The following is a 24620-nucleotide window of genomic DNA, read 5'->3' as shown; positions in this document are numbered from 1 at the left end:
ATTATGGGCCCCCCTCCCAGATCTCCCACCCCCACATACCTCTCAGACCTCCCACCCCTTCAAGAGCTCCCACCCAAACACCCCTCCAGTACCTCCCACCCCAACATCCCCACACTCCTCCAAGACCTCCCACCCCCACACTCATCCTAAATCTCCCACCGCCAGTCCCCAGATATAATGGTCCAGACATCAAGTGTCCTGCTCCCCCCCCCCCCCCCCACAATTTAATGGTTTAGACCTTGGAGATCCTGCGGCTCCCCCCTCAATAAATTGCTCCAGACCTCCAGGGTCCTGCTCCCCCCTAAATATAATGGTCCAGACCTCCAGGGTCCTGCTCCCCCTTCTCCACAGATATAATGGTCCAGTGTCCTGTTCCCCCCTATATAATGGGTCCAGACCATACCTCCAGGTTCTGCTCCCCCTTCTCCTTAAATGTACTGGTCCAGACCTCCAGTGTCCTGCTCCCCCCGTCTCCTTAAATGTACTGGTCCAGACCTCCAGGGTCCTGCTCCCCCCTCCTCCCTAGATGTAATGGTCCAGGACTCCAGAGTAAATTTTACCAGTCCCAGAGTCAGCCAGCCCTCACCTCACAGCCACTTGAACGTCTGCGTGCCCACACTCCAGCAGCGCTGCCAGGCCTAGCACCACGCAGCTTTGCTGTACGCTCCCCCTCTTCCACTTCCAGCCAGTAGGACTGCCGCCCAGACTGGGAGCGGGACCACTCCCTCTCCTCACTGCAGGTACGCCTCTCTGCCTCCGGCCGCCCCCTATCGCACTGCCCACAGCCTACAGGCCCTGCTGATAGCGCTTTCTCTGTCTGTCCTTGGAGGGGCCTGCGACCCCTGTAGCTATACCATATAAATTTAAAAAACAATAATTATCCTCAGCAGGCAGCCCGGGCCCCGGTGGCGTAGGGCCCCATAGCCATTGCTATGGCTGCTATAGTGATCCCTACGCCCATGCTACCTATCAATATGAATAGACCTTGAAGGTAGGAATATTCATATGCAGGATACCTTGGCCCTTATTTCCCTATAAGGCCCTGGAAAAATGTTAGGACTAGAGACAACCCATTCCTCCCCAGATAGACGAATGGAAATCTCTGTCTCAGTCCCAGATACAAACAACAGGGAATATAACAAACACAAACGTGACACTTAACTTCTGAAGAGAAGGATGAGCAGGAACACCAAAGATGACCTCACACCAGCTCAGCCAAGCCCAAATAAAGCTATCTACCGCATAGTCAGAAGGGTGGGGTCAGACTATAAAGGGTAGAAGTGATAACCACTGAGCAACAGCTAAGAAAAGGTAAGTGGTCATTAACCCTATCAACACTGAATCAAGAGAACTCAAGGAGGCTGTTAGATTCCTCCATGCTCAGCCAATCTCCTTGATCTCCTGACCTCAGTCACCTAAGGGACCGTTACAGTACCCCGCCTTCTACGGGTGACCTCCGGGCACCCAGGACGGACCTTATTAGGATGGGCTCTGTGAAAGGCCTTCACCAGACGATTCGCATTAACATCAGCCGCTGTAACCCACATCCTCTCCTCTGGTCTGTAACCCTTCCAGTTGACGAGATACTGGAGGGATCTATGGAGAATCTACAATCCTGCTGATTTGAAATTCTAAATTACCGTCCACCATGACAGGAGCAGGAGGCAAGGGGGACGGCTCAACAGGTTCGACACATTTCTTCAACAACCACTTATGAAATACGTTATGAATTTTCAAAGCCTGAGAAAGTTTAAGACGGAAGGCTACAGGGTTAACAATGGCAGTGATCTTATATGGACCAATAAATCTTGGGCCCAACTTCCAAGAAGGTACCTTAAGCTTAATGTTTCTTGTGGACATTCACACAGAATCACCCACTCTCAGGTCCAGACCATTCATACATCTCCTGTCAGCCACACGCTTATACCTGTTGCCCATCTTTTTTAGGTTATTTTGAATTTTCCACCAAATCGAAGACAAAGAAGAGGAAAATCATTCCTCCTCAGGAATACCGGAAGTTTGAGAACCAGAAAATGTGCCAAACTGCGAATGGAATCCATATGCCCCAAAAAACAGTGACTTATCGGTGGACTCCTGTCCACGGTTATTAATAGCAAACTCAGCTAATGACAAGAAAGAAGACCACTCCTCCTGGTTTTCCGAAACAAAACATATCAAGTACGTCTCCAGATTCTGATTAGTCTCCATGTCTGGAGAATAAATTAGTATGTCATCCAGATATACAACAACAAATCTCCCCACCAGATTATGAAAGATATCATTGACAAAGTGTTGAAAAACATCTGGAGCATTGGTTAACCCAAAAGGCATGACCAGATTCTCAAAATGACCCTCAGGGGAATTAAAGGCCGTCTTCCATTTGTCCCCCTCTTTGATCCATACCAAATTATATGCCCCACCTCAGATCCAATTAAGAGAACACCTTGGCACCGACAATTTGATTAAACAAATCCGGAATCAAAGGAAGAGAATAAGGATCACGGACGGTAATACGGTTGGGCTCATGGAAGTCCAGATATGGTCTAAGGGTACCATCTTTTTTTTTTTTTTTTTTACAAAGAAAAGCCCAGCAGCCACTGGGGATTTGGATGGTCTGATATGACTCTTCACCAAGCTCTCGGTAATATACTCTCACATAGCCTTTCTTTCGGGCTCCAAAAGATTATACAACCGAGATTTGGGCAGTTTAGCTCCAGGAACATGATTGACTGGACAATCATACTCCCGATGCGGGGGTAACTCCTGGTTACCATTCTCAGAAAACACATCAGAAAATGTGGAAATGAACGAGGGTACAGTTTTAGTCGTGACCACAGAGAAAGACGCATTAAGACAGTTGTCCATGTAAAAATCACTCCAATCGAGAATCTGTCTCGCTTGCCAGTCGATGGTAGGGTTATGTTTGCTTAACCATGGTAAGCCCAAAACCATCAGAGCAGGCAGACCCTCCTACACATAACATGAGACAGATTCCTGATGGAAATCACTCACTCTTAAATGGATGTCATTTACCACCTTTTTGGGTAAGAGTTGCAGAATCAATTGCAAAGACAGAAATGCTTTTCCCTAGTGCACTAGTAGTCAACCCATGAATATGAACAAACTGTCCATCAATCAGGTTAACCCCAGCCCCGCTGTCGATAAATACTTCAATTTCCACAGTTTTGGACTCTAGCGCCACCTCGGCAGACAGGAGAAATCGGGTACTACCAGTAAATGACAAAAGTACGGTATGTTTTCTTGCTCCCCACCCACACCACCAATAGTAACTTAGGGAATAAGCGTTTTTTTTTTTTTTTGTTTACACCTTGACGCTGAATGTACCGACAAATATTCACGAAATATCCCTTTTTTCCACAACAAAAACAAACTCCCTTCATATGACCAGAGCTCTTACCAGCAGTCCCAGGCGTAGCTCCCCCCAACTGCATAGCTCCTCACAAGGAGTAACCGCAGGTGACTCTCTACCATAAGTGTCAAAGGAAGTCACCACCTTATTTGACAGTACGTCCTGAGGATGAGGACCCTTAGATCTCCCCCTCAAGCGTCTATCCAGACATACAGCAAGAGACATAGCTGCTTCCAATGACTCAGGTTTTTCATGAAAGGCTTCCAGCAGCCTCTCAGATGCGTAGCCCATCTCCTAAATTCAGAGAAATAGATTTCTGCGGAGCGCTCTCCCTGCCGTAAACCACGTAACTTGGTCCCAGCCTGAGAGATCCGATCCGGGTCATCATAAATAAGACTAAAGGCTCTAAAAAATTCATCCACCGACTGGAGGGACGGTGATCCGGTCGGCAGAGAAAAAGCCCAAGACTGTGCATCATCCTTAAAGGGAACCTGTCATGTGGATATTTGATTATAATCTAACTAATTATATACAATCATTAACTACTAAAAAGTGCCTTAGATGTATTCACTTACTGGTGTGACAGATGGTTACCTCATAATAAACACACAAAGATGCCGCATGCCGCATGCTAATGAGCTGATTTGAGTCCAGCGTGATGTCAGTTAGTGCAGCGTATATTTAAAGGGATTCTGTCATCAGAAATTAGTCCTATAAGCTAAACATATGGCGATGTCCCTTGTAAAACACTGAATCCTAAAGTGAGTTTATCAAATGCTCCTGTGGCTCTATATTCATAAAAAAAGCGGTTTATATCACCTGTCAATCACTTCAAAATGTGTCCAAGGGGACGTCTTATGGTGAAAGGTGCCCGGCTGCAGCCATCTCGTTTAGGTGCCCAGCGCCGCCTTCTGTAGTGAAATCGCCGTCCTCCCTTTCATTCGATCCGCCTACCTCACGTCATCACTGCCTCTCTAACCACCGCTCGCTTCATCCAGATCCCGCGAGTGCGCACTAGGTACTAGCTTTGAACCCGGCTGTAGGAGGTTGGATGGGTGGGATGGGCTGTAATAGGGCAGTCAGTGGAGGTTCGAGCGAAGTGCTACCGGCGCATGCTTACTTCGCTAAACGAGGCCGCTGCCAGTAGTCCGCACGGGCGCATCAGGTTATACCTAATGCGCACTTGCGGGATCTGGATGAAGCGAGCGGTGGTTAGAGAGGCAGTGATGACGTGAGGTAGGCAGATCGAATAAAAGGGAGGGCGGCGATTTCACTACAGAAGGCGGCGCTGGGCACCTAAACGAGATGGCTGCAGCCGGGCACCTTTCACCATGAGACGTCCCCTTGGACACATTTTGAAGTGATTGACAGGTGATATAAATGTCTTTTTTTTATGAATATAGAGCCACAGGAGCATTTGATAAACTCACTTTAGGATTCGGTGTTTTACAAGGGACATCGCCATATGTTTAGCTTATAGGGCTCCTTTCTGATGACAGAATCCCTTTAATTTAGAGCTATAGCCACTCCCCTGCGCACCTGCTGCTGATTCATATGGAAACAAACTGTCATTCAGCAGCAGGTGGGCGGGGAGAGTCAGGAGCTCATGAATATTCATGATCATCATTATCAGCTGGAGCTTTTCAATACAAGATGTTGGCAGATTGACTGGGTCAATTAAAGAAAGTGACCCAGCATTTTGCTAAGAGAATCAGTCACTTATTTATGTTGCCCTTAGTTAGGACACCATAAAACTGGTGACAGGTTTATGGACGCAGCTTAAAGTACAACCTACACGATTCCCTGAACCGAATAAAATGGTCACTACCCCCAGAAAATCTGTCCGGGAGGGCAATCTTAGGTTCAGGGCAGGCCTGGTACCCACTATCGGAACTAGCCGACTGTGGTCTTTCAATCCGCCGGAGGTCAGCTACCTCCAATGACAGTCCCTGCAGCTGTTCGACCAGTACAGACATGTGATCCATAGCTGCACTGACCTGAAGAAAATGGCGGTTTTTATGACGGTAGATAATGTCACGACCATTGTGGAGGAAAACGACCACACTGAACACAGAAGGGAAGGGTAACTGGGCCTGGAGACTAGGGAAGAAACAGGTTACCTCCTAGACAACCCTAATCCGGGCCCTAACTACCTATTAATATAAATAGACCTTGAAGGTAGGAATATTCATATGCCGGATACCTGGGCCCTTTTTTCCCTATAAGACCCTGGAAAGAGGTTAGGACCAGAGACAACCCATTCCTCCCCAGATGGACGAATGGAAGTCTCTGTCTCAGGCCCAGATACAAACAACAGGGAATATAACAAACACAAACAAACGCAACACTTAACTTCTGAAGAGAAAGACGAGCAGGAACACCAGAGACGACCTCACACCAGCTCAGCCAAACCCAAATAAAACTACCGCATAGTCAGAAGGGTGGGGTCAGACTATAAAGGGTAGAAGTGATGACCACTGAGCAACAGCTGAGAAAAGGGAAGTGGTCATTAACCCTATCAACACTAAATCAAGAGAACTCAAGGAGTCTGTTAGATTCCTCCATGCTCAGCCAATCTCCTTGATCTCCTGACCTTATTCACCTGAGGGACTGTGACATTCTCCATGTAATAAGAATTCTGGAGCATCTATTCTTATGTCTCTATGTTGTGCATTTCCTTTATTATTACTACTAGAAGTTATGAATGAATTGCTATTAGCCTTCCTTCAGTAAGGGTGCAGTGATACAGTGTTGCAGCGCAAGGCAAGAGGAGCCTTGGAACAAGGAAATTCTCGGATGATCCACTCATACATGGTAAAGGAGTGAAGGGGAGCTTATATCCGGGTTCAGCCCTAAACCTGGACAACCCCTTTAAATATCAGGCAGCTACGACATAATTGGCTGTGCGGTTCTTGACCACAGCTGACCCAACCAAAGCGTGACAGCGCCATGTGGTCGTACCCTAACATGTCCATGTGGTCCTGCCCTTAGGACTTGGCAGTTAGGACAGCATAAAAGCAGTATCTGTAATGTATAATGATGTTCTGCAGCAGCTGGGACACAGAACTTTACAATACACACCGCAGCTGCTGCAGAACCTCTTTCATATCATGCCTGTTCTGACATCACAGTGTGCTTATAGAAATATTGGGGGGATATTTATCAAAACTGTTGCAAAGAAAAATTGGCTTGGTTGCAAAGCAACCAATCAGATCGGTCCTTTCATTTTCCAGTGGAGCTCGGTAAAATGAAAGGTGGAATCTGATTGGTTCCTATAGGCAATTAAGCCAGCTTTGCTTTGCAGCATTTGCATTATTTACAGACCGTCGGTGAAGGATTCCTATAGGCAGTGTATTACAGCTTCACACTGACAATGGATTTTAGCTTTTACAGTGTAGACACTTACCTGTAATGTGATCTGCAGTTATAAAAGCCGGCATATTTGATATGTAGCGCTAGATGTGACAGTGGGCGGGGCCAGCGATGTCACTTCACAGTACTGTGTTGTTACAATCACCATGGTTACCTGATCAGCTCCTTCGTCTAGTTATCACTGGTGTGTATGTGCTATGGCAGCTCCGTTACATTTACATTACTTTATTCCACATTCCGCTGTGCTTTAGGCTGTCTCACTGCTTATGGGCAGTTTTATATTACTTGTCTATTACATGCCCTTAGAACATATGGCTGCAGCAGCCTCCTCCACGCCCAGCCAATCACAGCCGTAGCCCTTGCACAGGGGGCGTGTACACGATGACTGCGCATGCCCAGTTGGAGAAACAGGATGTTGCTGGTCTACATGTGAGCGCACAGGCTGAGGGATTGACTGGGGCACCTCTCTAGGTACGTGGAGCTACCTACCTGTGTGTACAGTGTGGAGGAGCAGTGCAGGTCGCTGCCTGCCGCCTGTCATCACAGCTAACGCCTGGTTTTAGTGCTATAAGTGGGGTGTACACAGAGACTGATGTATTGATGCATTGGACTTAATAAATGATTGTTTGCTGTGTTCAGAAAGGCTCTGATGAGAGTTGTAGTGGTAGAAATATACATGAAGGTGAGTTTGTGTGCACAGGATCAGGTCATGTCAGGTATTCTCCTTCCCCGTGCTGCTGTCACTTCTGGTCTGGATTATCCAGATTACCACAGTCATCAGCATCCTATGTGTGCAAGCCGGTGCTGTGTAGTCCCGGACCTGTCCCCATTGTAGTAGACCCATCCCTTGGGAGTGTCACCATGAAATTGCAGTGCAGGTGCCATGGTATAAAGCTGAGCAGAATGATATATGCATCGTTTTTGTGGGAAATGGTTCATTAAAGGGGTAATCCAGGAATTGATAATGATGACCTAACCTCAGGGGGTCCGAGTCCCAGCACTGCCACTGATCACCAGTTTCAGGGACCCTCAGGGCTCACTGGAGCTCTGGTAAGCACAGCCGGCTCCCGGCATCTCTCCAAGTACAGGCCGTATTCACTTCATGTGAGCAATGTACAGTAACATCATATGGCCTAGCATCTGATCAGCGGGGGTCCCGGGTATCGGACCCCCCCCCCCAATTTGATATTGATGACCTATCCAGAAGCTAGGTCATCAGTATTAATTTCCGGTAGTGTTGAGGGAAGCGAGCTTTGGATGCTACATCTGCAGTTGTTTTGTTCAAAATTTCGGAATACTACTGTACGGAGATCAGTTTCTGTACAGTAATGGAATGTATGGGGTCCGAGGAGCCAAAGTCAGTTATTCACAAAGTCGCGAGTGACTTTGTTGAATAACTTTGATAGTTGATTTTAAAAGTGGAAAACCACTTAAAAACTTGTGACTGAACTTGGCTTTGGTTTCGACTAGTACCCCGGAACCGAAACCGAGTTTGGTTTCAAGTTTTTAAGTGTTTTTTCACTTTAAAAATCACACGCGACTTTGTGAATAACTGACCGCCTCCTCAGAGCCCATACATTACAATACTGTACAGAAACTGATCTCCGTAGAGTAGTATTCCTAAATTTTGAACGAAACGACTTCAAATCATCCAAAGCTCGCTTTGCTCAACACTACCGGATAAACCCTTAAAAAATGTTTTATACATTTTTTCCTTTAAGTGAGTTGTCTGGTTCCTTAATATCAGATCGTTAGGGTATGACTCCCGCCACCCCCGCCGATCAACTGTTTGAACAGAACGCAGCACATGTACGAGCGCTGCCTTCTCTTCACTGTTTACCTGCTCACTGTCCACATTGCAGCAACAGAAGGATAGGTCATCAGTATGAGAAAGCAGGACAACCCCTTTAAATCTTTCCTTTTTCTGAGCTAAGACTGTGTTCACATCAGCGTTCTGGTTTCCAGATTTCTGACCCGTCAGGGGAGCAGAAAAATGGTAAAATAGATCCAGATTAATCCCCATTTGTTTGGGTTATCTTCAGTTGTGCTCCATTTGCATCAGTTAGGCTATTGATTTTTCTTGTTTTTCTCCATTATATGTCAGAACTAAACTAATGGAAGTGCCAGATTCAGCGCAAAACTGACCTGAACCAATCCCATTGACAGAAGATGTCCCGCCTGTTTTTATTTTACTCACTTATACAGCGCTTTACGTACATTATCATCACACGCTGTCCCCCATGGAGCTCACAATCTAAGTTCCCTATTAGTATGTTTTTGGAGTGTGGGAAGAAACCAGAGTACCCGGAGGAAACCCACGCAAACACAGGGAGAACATACAAACTCTATGCAGATGTTCTCCTTGGTCAGATTTAAACCTAGGACCCAAGCGCTGTAAGGTACCGCTCTGTTGTACTTTTTCCCATTTGAACTGTCACAGACTGAGCACAAGTGATGCTCAAAATAAGGGTCCATTCACACGTCCGTTGTTTCTTTCCTGATCTGTTCCGTTTTTTGCGGAACAGATCTGGACCAGATCTGTACCCATTAATTTTCAATGGGTCCTGAAAAAAAATCAGACATTGTGCTGTCTAGGGCTGCAACGATTAATCGATGTAATCGATTATATTCGATAACTGGATTCGTTGTCGACGAATCCAGTTATCGAATAATCGCCGATTCGTTGCTATGCGGGCGGGCGGTCGCTGCATCTTTATTTTACCTTTTTACAATGACGCTCCTGTAACAGCCAGGCAGAGCGGACGGCGGCGTAACGTCACTCACTCACGTGACGCACCTGCTCCGCCTCCTTCATTCATGCCTGGCTGTTACAGGAGCGTCATTGTAAAAAGGTAAAATAAAGATGCAGACGTGATTAGTCCGACTTATAAGCATCGGGGCCGGGGCTGTTATGGGGAGGGGGGAGGATCTGTCTATGGCACTGCTATGGGGAGGGGGGTATGTGTATAGCACTGCTATGGGGAGGAGGGGGGGGGGGTCTGTGTATGGCACTGCTATGGGAAGGGGGATCTGTGCACTGTTATGAGGAAAGGGATCTGTGCACTGTTATGCACATATCCCCCTCTCCATAACAGCGCCACCCACAGATCCCTCTCCATAACAGCGCCATCCACAGATCCCCCTCTCCATAACTGCGCCACCCACAGATCCCCCTCTCCATAACTGCGCCACCCACAGATCCCCCTCTCCATAACTGCGCCGCCCACAGATCCCCCTCTCCATAACTGCGCCGCCCACAGATCCCCCTCTCCATAACTGCGCCGCCCACAGATCCCCCTCTCCATAACTGTGTCGCCCACAGATCCCCCTCTCCATAACTGCGCAGCCCACAGATCCCCCTCTCCATAACTACGCCGCCCACAGATCCCCCTCTCCATAACTGCGCCGTCCAGATCCCCCTCTCCATAACAGCACCGCCCACAGATCCCCCTCTCCATAACTGCGCAGCCCACAGATCCCCCTCTCCATAACTACGCCGCCCACAGATCCCCCTCTCCATAACTGCGCCGTCCAGATCCCCCTCTCCATAACAGCGCCGCCCACAGATCCCCCATAATAGTGTCGTCCACAGATCCCCCATAATAGTGTCGTCCACAGATCCCCCATAATAGTGTCGTCCACAGATCCCCCATAATAGTGTCGTCCACAGATCCCCCATAATAGTGTCGTCCACAATTTGTTTTAATATGGCCTTTGAACATATTTTTTCAAGTAAGATCATATAAGCCTCTGTTTTGTAATTTTGTCGTTTTTACCGATTAATCGATTAATCGTAGAAATTAATCGGCAACTAATCGATTATTCAAATAATCGTTAGCTGCAGGCCTAGTGCTGTCCGATTTTTTTCAGGACCGATTGAAAATGAATGGGTCCAGATCTGTTCCGCAAAAGACGGACGTGTGAATGGACCCTTAGCCGTTCACACAATTGGGGATTGAAGCAGATTAGTAATCTGACAGAACAGAAAAACAGAGAACACAACTCTGATGTGCCCTTTGCCTTAGGAGTCCAGTGGGCAGTCATACTCAGTGATTGACAGCCTTCCCTATGTAAGTGTGTATACATATAGTATATCAACCCCTCACGTTTTTGTAAATATTTTATACCTTTTTTTTGGGACAGCACTGTAAATGTAACAGCTTGTATAACAGTGTAAATTTTCTGTGCCCTCATAATAACTCAACACACAGCCATTAATGTCTAAACTGCTGGCAACAAAAGTGAGTACACCCCTAAGTGAAAATGGTGTGACACGGTGAGGGGTTGTGTCTGGCAAGGCAGGTATTTTCCTCCCAGCATGTGCGGCTGGGCTGGTTTCCTAGCCAGGTGAGGTCAAATACCGGACCGGAGTTTAAGTGCCGGTCTGGGTTTTGGCAGCACCTGGCTGTCCTTAAATATGCAGCTGGGCTCAGCAGTGAGAGCCGCACACTGGGGAAACAGGCCCCCTAAATCCTGCTGTGGACTACTGGAGGCAGAACTGCCAGCAAGGTGACTTGTGTTATATGAACTTTCCATTGTGTGTGAATTAATACCAAGACTGGAAAGTTACGTGCTGTTTTGTGCAATTGCCTCAAGTGTGAATAAACACTAATGTTTTGAGTTATAAACTTGTATTTTTGCCTCTGTACTGCGCCGGCTTACCCTATCTACCAGAGCGAAACCCCACAATGGCCAGATTATGCCCAATTAGCCATTTTCCCTTCCCGGTGTCATGTGACTCGTTAGTGTTACAAGGTCTCAGGTGTGAATGGGGAGCAGGTGTGTTAAATTTGGTGTTATCGTTCTCACACTCTCTCATACTGGTCACTGGAAGTTCAACATGGCACCTCATGGCAAAGAACTCTCTGAGGATCTGGAAAAAATAATTGTTGCTCTGCTACATAAAGATTGCCTAGGCTATAAGAAGATTGCCAACACCCTGAAACTGAGCTGCAACGTAGTGGCCAAGACCATACAGCGGTTTAACAAGACAGGTTCCACTCAGAACAGACCTTCCCATGGTCGACCAAAGAAGTTGAGTGCATGTGCTCAGCGTCATATCCAGAGATTGTCTTTTCAAAATAGACATATGAGTGCTGCCAGCATAGCTCCAGAGGTTAAAGGGGAGGGGGTCAGCCTGTCAGTGTTCAGACCATACGCTGCACAATGCATCACATTGGACTGCATTGCTGTCATCCCAGAAGGAAACCTCTTCTAAAGATAATGCACAAGAAAGCCTGCAAACAGTTTGATGAAGATGAGCAGACTAAGGACTTGGATTACTGGAACCATGTCCTGTGGTCTGATGAGACCAAGAAAAGCTGATTTGGTTCAGTTGGTGTCAAGAAGGTGAGGAGTACAAAGACAAGTGTGTCTTTCCTACCGTCAAGCGTGGTGGGAATGTCTTGGTTTGGTACTGCATGAGGCTGTGGAGAGCTACAGTTTATTGAGGGAACGATGAATGCCAACATGTACTGTGACATACTGAGGCACAGCATGATCCCCTCCCTTCATAAACTGGTCCGCAGGGCAGTATTCCAACATAATAACGACCACAAACACATCTCCAAGATGACCTTCCTTGCTGACGAAACTGAGGGTAAAGGTGCTGGACTGGCCAAGCATGTCTCCAGAACTAAACCCTATTGAGCATTTGTGGGGCATCCTCAAATGGAAGGTGGAGGAGCGCAAGGTCTCTAACTTCCACCAGCTCCGTCATGTGGTCATGGAGGAGTGGAAGAGGATTCCAGTGGCAACCTGTGAAGCACTAGTGAACTCCATGCCCAAGAGAGTTAAGGCAGTACTGGAAAATAATGGTGGCCACAAAAAATATTGACACTTTGTGTACAATTTGCCCATTTTGACTTAGGGCTGTACTCACTTTTGCTGCCAGCAGTTTAGATAGTAATGTCTGTGTGTTGAGTTATTATGAGGGCACACCAAATGCACACTGTTAGGCCCCTTTCACACGAGCGAGTTTTCCGTGCGGGTGCGATGCGTGCGGTGAACGCATTGCACCCGCACTGAATCCTGACCCATTCATTTCTATGGGGCTGTACACACGAGCGGTGATTTTCACGCATCACTTATGCGTTGCGTGAAAATCGCAGCATGCTCCTCTTTGTGCGTTTTTCACGTAACGCAGGCCCTATAGAAATGAATGGGGTTGCGTGAAAATCGCAAGCATCCGCAAGCAAGTGCGGATGCGGTGCGATTTCCACGCATGGGTTCTAGGTGACAGTCTATTCACTGTATTATTTTCCCTTATAACATGGTTATAAGGGAAAATAATAGCATTCTGAATACAGAATGCTTAGTATAATAGTACTGGAAGGGTTAAAAATAATAAAAAAGTTAACTCACCTTCTCCTCTTGTTCGCGTAGAGGCCGGTCTGTTCTTTAGCTGTGGCTGAAGGACCTTTGATGACGTCAGATCACATGCTCCATCACCATGGTGATGGACCATGTGATTGGAGCATGTGATCTGACGTCACCTCAGGTCATTCAGTCCACAGCTAAAGAACAGACCGGGATCTACGCTAACAAGAGGAGAAGGTGAGTTAACTTTTTTTTATTATTTTTAACCCTTCCAGCACTATTATACTATGCATTCTGTAGTCAGAATGCTATTATTTTCTCTTATAACCATGTTATAAGGGAAAATAATACAATCTTCAGAACATCAATCCCAAGCCCGAACTTCTGTGAAGAAGTTCGGGTCTGGGTACCAAACATGCGTGATTTTTCTCACGCGAGTGCAAAACGCATGACAATGTTTTGCACTCGCGCGGAAAAATCGCGCATTTTCCCGCAACGCACCCGCCTCTTATCCGGGCAAAAAACATGACGCCCGTGTGAAAGAGGCCTTATACAAGCTGTACACTGAACACTTACCACGGAAGCACTCCGCTCTGCACCACTCTGTATCTTGCGGATTGCGGACCCATTCAAGTGAATTCAAGCTGTTTGCGGTCTACAGTACAGGCACGAGCTGCACATCTTAGTTACAGTTCTCTGACCAGTGCTTGGTGAGGTCCCTTCAATCAAACTCTGACTGATCAGCAGGTGACAGCATGTCCTTGCAATAAGCTGTCGCTTTCATCCAGAACATATTTGCTAATTGCTTTGAAGAGCATCTGTCTGCATTATCAACCCTATAAAACCAGGCATATTGTAGGGTTGATGATGCTGATTAAAATGATCCCTAGGTAGCAGCATTCCCAAGATATGAGCATTTGTATTATGCTAATTAGCTCTTTGAGCACCAAGGGGATGACCAGAATGCTTGGAGAACTACTATCCTAACACCCATCTCCTGTGACTAACAGGACTAGACATCTCATCTGGCCCTGTAACCTCACACCTGCGCTGAGTCAGCGAAGTAACTGGACAGTTGAGCATATGCGATGGCGCTTCCTGAGTTCAATTGCGCATGAGGATTTATTGCAGCTTTTGCTGCGCAGTTTTTCCTGCGCATCGCAAAGTGTAGTGGAAGTGCACAGGATAAAATGACACTCTGAATTTCGTGGCCACAATTCTGTGAATGGTATAATCCTGTGCTGTGTATGTTATATATAACAAAGAAAATCCGCAGCACTCCTTGAAATATAAAAAATGTGCTCTTTATTCACACATGTCGAATTTTGACAACGTTTCGGTTCTCTCTCAGAACCTTTCTCAAGTCAGGACTTTTCTATGGATTTTTCTATGGATATATATATATGTATATATACTTTTAAAGAGTCACTGTACTTTCATACAATTGCATTTAATAGAGAATGGTGTAAGTAGAAAATGTCTAACTCACTTAATTGAAAAATGAGCCTGCATACACCTGAAAAAAGCTGTTAATCATGGCCTTTAGTGGTTTCACTTCTACCTAAGGCTACTTTCACACCCCGCATTCGGTGCGGATCCGTCTTGTATCTGCACAGACTGATCTGCCCTGATAATGCAAACGTTGTATCCGTTCAGAACAGATCCGTTTGCATTATTCTTTAAAAAAAAAGTCTAAGTCAAAACTCAGTTTTCAATTGCACCATACTGTGTCAGTAAAAACGGATCCGTCCCCATTGACTTACATTGTAAGTCAGGATGATTCCGTTTGGCTCCGCATCGTCAGGCGGACACCAAAATGCTGCAAGCAGCGTTTTGGTGTCCACCTCAAAAGCGGATCGGAGACTGAACGCAGCCAAACTGATGCATTCTGAATGGATCCTTATCCATTCAGAATGCATTGGGGCTGAACTGATCCGTTTTGGGACGCTTGTGAGAGCCCTAAAAATGGATCTCACAAACGGACCCAGAAACGCCAGTGTGAAAGTAGCCTAAGTTGCACTCTGACCTTTTGTCAGGCAAGATAGGTATCTGGTAACAGAGACACAGAAGATGACTGGGAGGAAGTGGAGGCATATCAGAGCTAGCTGAGATCCTGAGCCTAAAACAACGGCTTCTACACTGCTTCTGAACATCAGAAGAGTGTCTTTATTTTTTCTGGACAATTTATCCCAAAATCTCAGACATCCAACATTTTTTACAGGCAAATTGGAAAACTATAATGAAAGATAAAGATGATAAGCATTATATGTCTATAGCTCAACATACTGATAACACCTCATTACCAGCATTTTCAGTAACTTGTAAAATGATAATTACCTCCAAAATAATACAGTCAAGTACCACCAGCCTCAAAAAAAACATCACGAACAAAGGAAAAAGCCTATTTTTAAGACTGTACAGAAATTTCTGGATGGTTGGCAACCCTGGTGGAAAATAAGAAAAAGGATGTACAGCAGTACAGTGCTGGAAGATTTCACAGAAGGGATAAGCCCCCTGCTTCTGAGTGAAATGCATCTAGCTGTGCAGCTAAAACAGGGAATAATACTGCTGAAAAAAGACTTATGGGAAGCCTAAACATTCCTAAGCCTAAACATAGGGCATTCCTTCACAGTTATGATTGCACAAAAAAGCACAGCCATTATGCAAACTTTTTTTGAAAATTCACGTACACTTTAAGTGTATTCCTGCGTTTGATGAGATAACCACTGAAAAATGATCTCTACAGAACAAGAAGTGTCCTAAGGCCATCAATATCAGATCGGTGGGGTCTAAAACCCGCACCTCCCACAACTGGTTGTTCGGGAGTAGCTCTAACACCAGAACTGAACAAGTCCATACGGTCGTTGAGAACTGCAAGAGTTTTTTTGTTTTTTTAACAGATGTTCTCATGACAAATTTACTTTAAGTTTTACTTTCCTTCCCAGGGGAATGGGCCAGAACAGCTATGTACAAAATAAGGCACCACAGAATTGTTTAGGACTGGTACAAACTGCTAACACAGTCAGCTGTGTATATTATTGTAGCTCATTCCTGTCCAGATTACAATGTATGCAAGTAAAATAAAGGGTTATTCCCGGATTTTAAGATTGATGGCCTATCCTCAGGATAGTCCTACACCCCGCACCCCTGCAGGTTAGGTAGCCGGAACACATCCATCCATTGTGTAATGGACAGAGTTGGTTTCCACAGCAATTGCAGTTAATAGAAGCAGCGCTGCAGTTCCAGACTCCATCCACTGCACAATGGAGCCATGGAGTTTCTGACGGATCTACTCTGAAACCGCTAATTGTCAGGCATTCGGGGTGTTGGAACCCGACCGATATGCTAGGATAGACCATCAATCTTAAAGGGGTCAAGACAATTTATCTGCTTTCCACTCCTAATCAAAAGTTATCTTAATGAGACAACCCCTTAAAAGACTCGGACAACCCCTTTAAGGCTTTATTCACGCTTGCTTCATGACTTTGTTTATAATGGATAGTTATAGCTAGACTGTGACAGCCAGGAGCTGGAGTAGATTTCTGGTGTTTCTCATGTAATATGCGCCAGTTTTCTGGGGCATGTTATTAAATGCTGACTTTTTGGAAAAGTGGTGAGAATGTAAAAAAAAAGGTTGTAGATTATGTCTCACAGTTTGAGACTTTACTACACCAAAAAGCTGGCGTGGAGCTATGGTAAATGATCAGCAAAGTGTTTCTAAGACCATTAATGTAGCACATGATGTGGACCAGAATTCTGGCTCATTTTCATTAGTCAATTTGCCCCTTTAATTCTGATCCAATGGCATAGATAAGGGCAGAGAACTTAAAGCGAACCTTTCACCTGCATTTCACTTAATAAACTATCAAAAGTACCTTATAGATCATCCTCATTGTGTTATCATACAGTCTTGTCCCGCTTTTCTGCCATGTATATGCATGAAAAAATCGCCTCCAGCTCCACAAGTCACGATAGAAGTCAAGGGGGTAGCCCTTCCCTCACTCCAGGCTGTAACTCCCCTGCCCTAACCCCGCGTCTATGCAGTCTAATTGACACCCGGCTCAGTTGCCGGGACCGCGCTTGTACAGGCGGCGCATGCGCTGTCTGCCTCAGTAGCAGCGCAATCCCGTCTATTGCGCGGACTCAAGCGCGATCCTGTAATTCAGTTACAGGATCGCGCTTGAGTCCGCGCGATAGACGGGATCGCGCTGCTACTGAGGCCGACGGCGCATGCGCCGCCTGTACAAGCGCGGTCCCGGCAACTGAGCCGGGTGTCAATTAGACTGCATAGAGGCGGGGTTAGGGCAGGGGAGTTACAGCCTGGAGTGAGGGAAGGGCTACCCCCTTGACTTCTATCGTGACTTATGGAGCTGGAGAAGAGTACTTTATAAGGCGATTTTTTTCATGCATATACATGGCAGAAAAGCGGGACAAGACTGTATGATAACACAATGAGGATGATCTATAAGGTACTTTTGATAGTTTATTAAGTGAAATGCAGGTGAAAGGTTCGCTTTAAAGGGATTCTCTGGGAATTAAGAAAATGAAAATGTTTAATATTACTTTATTATAAATATATTCCTAAATTCCTTTCATTAGTTATGGCTTATTTTATCTATGGAGCACTCATCAGGGAAAATAATATGTCCGCCGTCCTATTTGTACACACAGAACCTGTCCTAATCACACAGGAGGACAAGTTACTTCACAACTCTGAGCTAAAGAGCTGCCTCATCCTCCTCTCTGCTCTGCTTGTCAGGGATTATGATCCTGAATACAGCTGTTAAAATCTTCATCTGAACTTCTATATTTATAATAAAGTAATTTTTAAGTATTTTCATTTTCTTAATTCCCGGAGAACTCTTAATTGGGAAGTTTGGCCAAGGAGCCTACAACTCTAATGGTCCTAACCAGTGGCCAAAAAAACCAAAACACTCACCTGTCCACAGTCCTGCCATTCCCATCCTGCCGCCCAGTTCCCAGTGTATTCCAGTTCCCACTGGACAGGAAGTGATTTGGTCCCATGAACACTGTAGCCAGTCATTGGCTTCAGCAGTCACATGTCCTAGAACAGCATGTCACTTGCACAGTGATTGAGGTAGTCACACGACAAAGCCACTTCTATCTGTCAGGGACTAACAGCTGCTAGAAAAGGGTGCAGGATGTCAGGATACAGTAATGCAAGACTAACCCTCTATGAAAAGAATCATTTAGTGCAGAATTGATCTGTGAAATCATAAAGAACATTTCGGGAAAATAAATTTGACTTTGTTTGCTGGTTAACATTTCTTAACAGGAAATCTAGCATTTAGAAGCCATCATATCAAAAAAGTCATCATGATCTTAGCTCCAAATAATAGAGAGTGTCACTGTCAATTTTGCCTTCTCACATTCGCTTCCCTTGACTTCATCTGATTTTAATAATCCCTGTCAAAGCACAGACAGTCCACATTACGTGCTTGACATCGGAGCTTTCAACAAGACGGAATCTCAACATTCATTTAGACACTACAAAAGAAAGCTGTCCAGCTGGACAAATATTATTTCCACACTTGACAGTCTCCACAGCTAAGTATGCCTTTTAATTTTAACTCCAGCTGCCAAGGGCTTGATATCAGCTTCTTGTTCACTGTAGATTGACTTGCAGGATTAGAAGACCAACAACTGTAATTGTGTTAGACTAGAATTCCTTTCTTCCTTTGGAGACTAACAAAACCCTGAGCACAATATGAGGCTCCTGGATCCGAATGCATCACAGCTCAACCTCTACTATGTGTAATATACAGTATCTCTCAAAAGTGAGTACACCCCTCACATTTTTGTAAATATTTTATTTTATCTTTTCATGGGACAACACTGAAGATATGACACTTTGATACAATGTAAAATAGTCAGTTTAAAGCTTGTATAACAGTGTAAATTTGGTGTGCCCTCAAAATAGCAACAAAAGTGAGTACACCCCTAAGTGAAAGTGGACAAATTGTGCCCAAACTGTCAATGTTTTGTGTGGCCACTGTTATTTTCCAGCACTGCCTTAACTCTCTTGGACATGGAGTTTACTAGAGCTTCATAGGTTGCCACTGGAATCCTCTTCCACTTCTCCATAACGACATGGAGCTGGTGGATGTTAGAGACCTTTCTCCCCTCCACCTTCCATTTGAGGATATCCCATAGATACTTAATAGGGTTTAGTTCTGGAGACCTTGTAGGTGTTCTGAGGAGATCTGTCAGAGCACGTGACTCGATCTGACAGTTTGTTTTGTTGTGGGTTTGAACTGAATTCCACCTCCTCCCAGGTGTTGTTCTTTAGGTAATTGGTGAGGCTATTTATTCCTCCCCCTCCCTATAGCCTTTGCGGGTTATAGTTCTGCCTTGTGTGAGCTCTGGTAGTTTGGTGGATCGTCTCCTCCAACACATCCCTAGATAAGTCCTTTTTCCTTTTTTCCTTCTGTGTCTGTTTTTACTAGGCCTCTAGGGTGACGCTAGCTCCTTCGGTTGTTGTAGGAGCTGGGTTTCTCTTTCCCTCTTCCCTACAGCTGAGGGTTTGGTTAAGTGTTTAATAGTCTTAGGTACATGGGCATATGCATATCTACCATCGAGATATGCACATGGGCATAGCAGATTAGGGAAAGTGTTTTAGGGATTGCTAGGAGGTGACCCCTTTGATCCCTAGCATTTGGGGCCTAGTCAGTTGTTTTGTTTGCCTTGTCATGTTATTTTTCTTTCCCTTATCTTACTTACTGTGACATTATAACCCGACATACCGTCATTTTTTTCCCTTGCTATTTGCAAAATGGAAACTATTGATGCTTTGGTTGATCACATGCAGGGATTGTCTTTGGAGGTAGGCTGACCTCCGCAATTCGGTTGCACGGTGTCGGATTACCTTTGCGTCTGGCGCCGTCAGGGGAAACCAGGTCTGCCTGGAACCTAAGGTCGCTCTCCCTGATAGGTTTTCCGGGGGAGGTGATAACTTTGTTCGGTTCAGGGAGTCCTGTAAATTGTATTTTTGTCTTCGTCCGATTTGATCTGGAGACGAAAAACCAAAGAGTAGGGATTATTTCTCTGCTAAAAGGTGACGCTCAGTCTTGGGCTTTTTCTCTGCCGACCGGTTCACAGTCTCTCCGGTCGGTGGATGAATTTTTCGGAGCCCTGGGCCTGATTTATGATGACCCAGACAGGGTCTCTATGGCTTAATCTAAGTTGCGCATCTTGTGCCAGGGAGAACGTAATGCTGAGTCGTATTGTGCTGAATTTAGAACATGGGCGACTGACTCGGAGTGGAATGATCCTGCACTCCGTAGTCAGTTCTGTCAAGGGCTATCTGAGAGATTAAAAGATGCCCTTGCTTTTTATGAAAAACCTGATTCTTTGGAGACGGCCATGTCTTTGGCCGTACGGATTGATAGACATCTTAGGGAGAGATGCAAGGTTCCCTTCGGGGAGGGGGTGCTGTTTGGTGGGGAATCAGTCCCTCCTGTCCCTCGGGGTACTCTGACACCTGAATTAGGGGCTGGAGAGGAGCCTTTGCAATTGGGTCAGGTTACTTCTTGCTCTGGTAATAGGAATTTTAGGAAGCTGAATAGACTGTGTTACTTCTGTGGTCAGGAAGGTCATTTCGTTAATGTGTGCCCTTTTATTAAACCTCAAAGTGATAATGAAAAACAAATAGGGGATTCCTTCAAAGAAAAAAAAAAACCTCCCTTACTCTTGGTAGTGTAAATGGGGAGTCAGAGCAGGCATATTTGTATCCTACCTGCTGTGCCCGATTCCTTCTGCCTGCCATGGTGGTGCTAGACTCTAGAAATTTTGAGTTAAAGGTATTTATTGACAGTGGCGCAGGGGTTAATCTTATTGATTTTCAATTTCTTCAGAGTCATGGTTTTAAAACTAGAGCATTAAGCAAAGAGAGGGTGGGTGATTATCATGTTGAGTTCATTTCTTGCTTTGTTATGAAAGGTTTGCCTGCTCTGATGGTTCTGGGTTTACCATGGTTGATAAAACATAACCCTACCATTGACTGGCAAGCAAGAAAAATCAGTTATTGGAGTGAATTTTATATGAACAACTGTCTTAGTGCCTCTGTTTCGGGGGTGTCCACTAAGGTGTTGCCTCAGTTTCTTTCCGATTTTTCTGACGTATTCTCGGAGGGTGGAGCTCAGGAGTTGCCCCCTCACCGAGAGTATGATTATCCGGTCAATCTTATCCCCGGAGCAAAATTGTCAAAATCTCGGTTATATAATCTTTCTCAACCAGAAAGAGTAGCTATGCGGGAGTATATTGCCGAGAGTTTGGCAAAGGGAACATATTAGACCATCTAAGGCCTCTTTCACACTTGCGTTGTCCGGATCCGTCTTCAAAATGCTTTCAGTGTTACTATGGCACCCAGGACGCTATTAAAGTCCTGGTTGCCATAGTGGGAGCGGGGGAGCGGTATACTTACAGTCCGCGCGGCTCCCGGGGCGCTCCAGAATGACGTCAGAGCGCCCCATGCGCATGGATGACGTGCCATGTGATCACGTCATCCATGTGCGTGGGGCGCCCTGACGTCACTCTGGAGCGCCCCGGGAGCCGCACGGACGGTAAGTATGCTGCTCCCCCGCTACACTTTACCATGGCTGCCAGGACTTTAGCGTCCCGGCAGCCATGGTAACCACTCTAAAAAAGCTAAACGTCGGATCCGGCAATGCGCCGAAACGACGTTTAGCTTAAGGCCGGATCCGGATCAATGCCTTTCAATGGGCATTTATTCCGGATCCGGCCTTGCGGCAAGTCTTCAGGATTTTTGGCCAGAGCAAAAAGCGCAGCATGCTGCGGTATTTTCTCCGGCTAAAAAACTTTCCGTTCCGGAACTGAAGCCATCCTGATGCATCCTGAACGGATTTCACTCCATTCAGAATGCATTAGGATAATCCTGATCAGGATTCTTCCGGCATAGAGCCCGACGACGGAACTCTATGCCGGAAGACAAAAACGCAAGTGTCAAAGAGCCCTAAGTCTCCTATGGCCGCTGGCTTCTTTTTCGTAAAGAAGGACGGTTCCCTGAGACCGTGCCTAGATTTTCGGGAACTGAATCTTATTACTGTCTGTGATCCTTATCCCCTTCCCTTGATTCCGGATCTATTTGATCAGATTGTTGGTGCCAAGGTGCTTTCTAAGTTAGATTTAAGAGGAGCTTATAATCTGATCAGAATCAGGGAAGGAGATGAATGGAAAACGGCCTTCAATACCCCCGAGCTTCACTTTGAGAACCTAGTCATGCCCTTTGGTTTAACTAATGCTCCAGCAGTCTTTCAGTTCTTTATCAATGACATTTGTCATCATTTGGTAGGGAGGTTCGTTGTTATTTACCTTGATGACATACTAATTTACTAACCCGATATGAAGACTTATCAGGATCATTTGAGACAAGTGTTATTGATCCTTCAGGAGAATAAATTGTATGCTAAGTTGGAAAAATGTGTGTTTGTGGTTCAGGAGCTGTAGTTTTTGGGGTACTTGCTTTCTGCCTCCGGTTTTCGTATGGATCCCAAAAAGGTCCATGCGGAACTGGAATGGGACCGGCCGGAGAATCAGAAAGCCCTGATGCAGTTTTTAGGATTTAATGATTACTACAGAAAATTAATCCGGAATTATTCCACCATTGTCAAACCTTTGACATATATGACTAGGAAGGGGGCTGACTTCGCTGTCTGGTCGGATGAGGCATTACAGGCTTTTTCTGCTATTAAGAAATGTTTTGCTTCTGCTCCCATTCTGATGCAACCTGATGTGTCTCAAACCTTCATTGTGGAGGTTGATGCGTCAGAAGTGGGAGTCAGAGAAGTCGACACGGTCCCTCTCCAAGAAACTCTCAGCCCCCGAAAGAAATTATGATGTTGGGAATAGAGAGTTGTTGGCCATCGAATTGGCCTTTGAAGAGTGGCGTCATTGGCTAAAAGGGGCTACCCATCCGATTACGGAATTTACTGAACACAAGAATCTGGCTTACCTGCAATCTGCAAAGCGTTTAAATCCTAGGCAGGCTAGATGGTCATTGATTTTTACCAGGTTAAATTTTGAGGTCACCTATAGCCCTGGGATTAAAAACATCAAGCGGATGTGTTGTCACATAGCTTTCCGGGAGGTGGGAGATTCCGAGGATCCCGCTCCGATTTTGGCTGATGGGGTGGTGTTTTCCGCTCTTTACCCTGAGCTGGAGACAGAAGTGTTGGAGGCTCAAGAAGAGGCACCTGATTCTTGTCCTCCAGGCAAGTTGTTTGTTCCTTCTGAACTGTGATACAAGGTGTTCAAGGAACATCCTGGAAGTAGATTCACTATAGATCTTATTTCCCGGAGATTCTAGTGGCAAGGGTTGCGTAAAAGTGTTGAGGGTTATGTAGCAGCTTGTGATACCTGTGCACGCGTGAAAGTGGCTCACACTCGGCCATCAGGATCTCTTCTTCCTTTGTCCATCCCATCTCATCCTTTGACGCATTTGTCCATGGACTTCATTACTGATTTGCCGAGTTCCTCTGGAAAAACTGTGATTTTTGGTGGCAGTGGACCGCTTCAGCAAGATGGCTTACTTTCTACCATTATCAGGTTTGCCCAATGCGAAAACTCTCGCTCAGGTTTTTATTGATAAAATTGTGAAATTACATGGCATTCCCTCTGATGTGGTGTCTAATAGGGGGGCGCAATTTGTTTCCAGGTTTTGGAGGGTATTTTGTCCTCGTCTGGGTATTCAGTTGTCTTTCTCTTCGGCTTTTCAAACTGAGCGCATTAACCAAAACCTGGAGACCTATTTGAGGTGTTTTTGTCGCTGAGAATCAGGATGAGTGGTCCTCGTTCCTGTCTTTAGCTGAGTTTGCCTTGAATAACCGTAGGCAGGAGTCAACTAATAAGTCACCATTTTTTGGCGCATATGGTTTTCACCCTCAGTTTGGTACTTTTTCTGGGACCGAATCTTCTGGGATACCGAAAGAGGAGAGATTCTCTTCCTCTTTGTCATCTATCTGGCGGAAGATTCAAGTTAATTCGAAAAAAAAAATGGGTGAAAGATATAAACGGGTGGCTGACAGGAGACGTATGACTGGTCCGGATCTGTGTGTGGGTGATTTGGTGTGGTTGTCCACTAAAAACATTAAGCTGAAGGTGCCCTCTTGGAAATTGTGTCCAAGATTTATTAGCCCTGTGAGATAGTGACAGATCTCACAGAGCTGACTGGCAAGGAAGGGGTGGATAGTGCGGTCCACACCCCTATTCCACCAAGTGTACAATCAGTCTGGGGATAACAACACAGCCCAGACTGTCAGTCAGAAAAGAGTGAGATCCTGGAAAGGTGTTTTTGCACAGCCTGGGGGCTGGAGGACTTGGGGAGCACAGAGCGACGCCTGGGAATGGGTCGCAGGGACCTAGTCGGACGGACTAGAGAGCCCAGCTTCCCCAAGGGACTTTTTATTTGCACAGCCTAGGGGCTGGAGGACTACAAGGTGGGAAAAGCCACATGTACTTCACCTGTGTGAGCGGGGCTTAGAGGTGAGTCAGGTTATGTTATGTTTAGTTAGATCCCAGCCGG

At 45.7% G+C, this 24620-nt stretch overlaps 1 protein-coding gene across 2 annotated transcripts in view; it reads left to right on the top strand.

Moving 5' to 3' along the window:
• Positions 1–7143: 7143 nt before the first annotated feature.
• Positions 7144–24620, top strand: part of SLF1 (SMC5-SMC6 complex localization factor 1) — a 101812-nt gene continuing 84335 nt past the window's right edge. Inside the window, exon 1 of one of the 2 annotated variants that reach the window (XM_044276006.1) lies at positions 7144–7213. The gene's annotated coding sequence lies outside the window, so the exon portion shown is untranslated. The remainder of the gene's footprint in view (positions 7214–24620) is intronic. The other variant, XM_044276004.1, reaches the window with a different exon arrangement.

Source organism: Bufo gargarizans, chromosome 1 (genome assembly GCF_014858855.1).
Source record: "Bufo gargarizans isolate SCDJY-AF-19 chromosome 1, ASM1485885v1, whole genome shotgun sequence".
NCBI classification, from domain to species: domain Eukaryota; kingdom Metazoa; phylum Chordata; class Amphibia; order Anura; family Bufonidae; genus Bufo; species Bufo gargarizans.
Note: the sequence above shows the minus strand (reverse complement) of the source record. Positions and strands in the feature narration are given on the sequence as shown.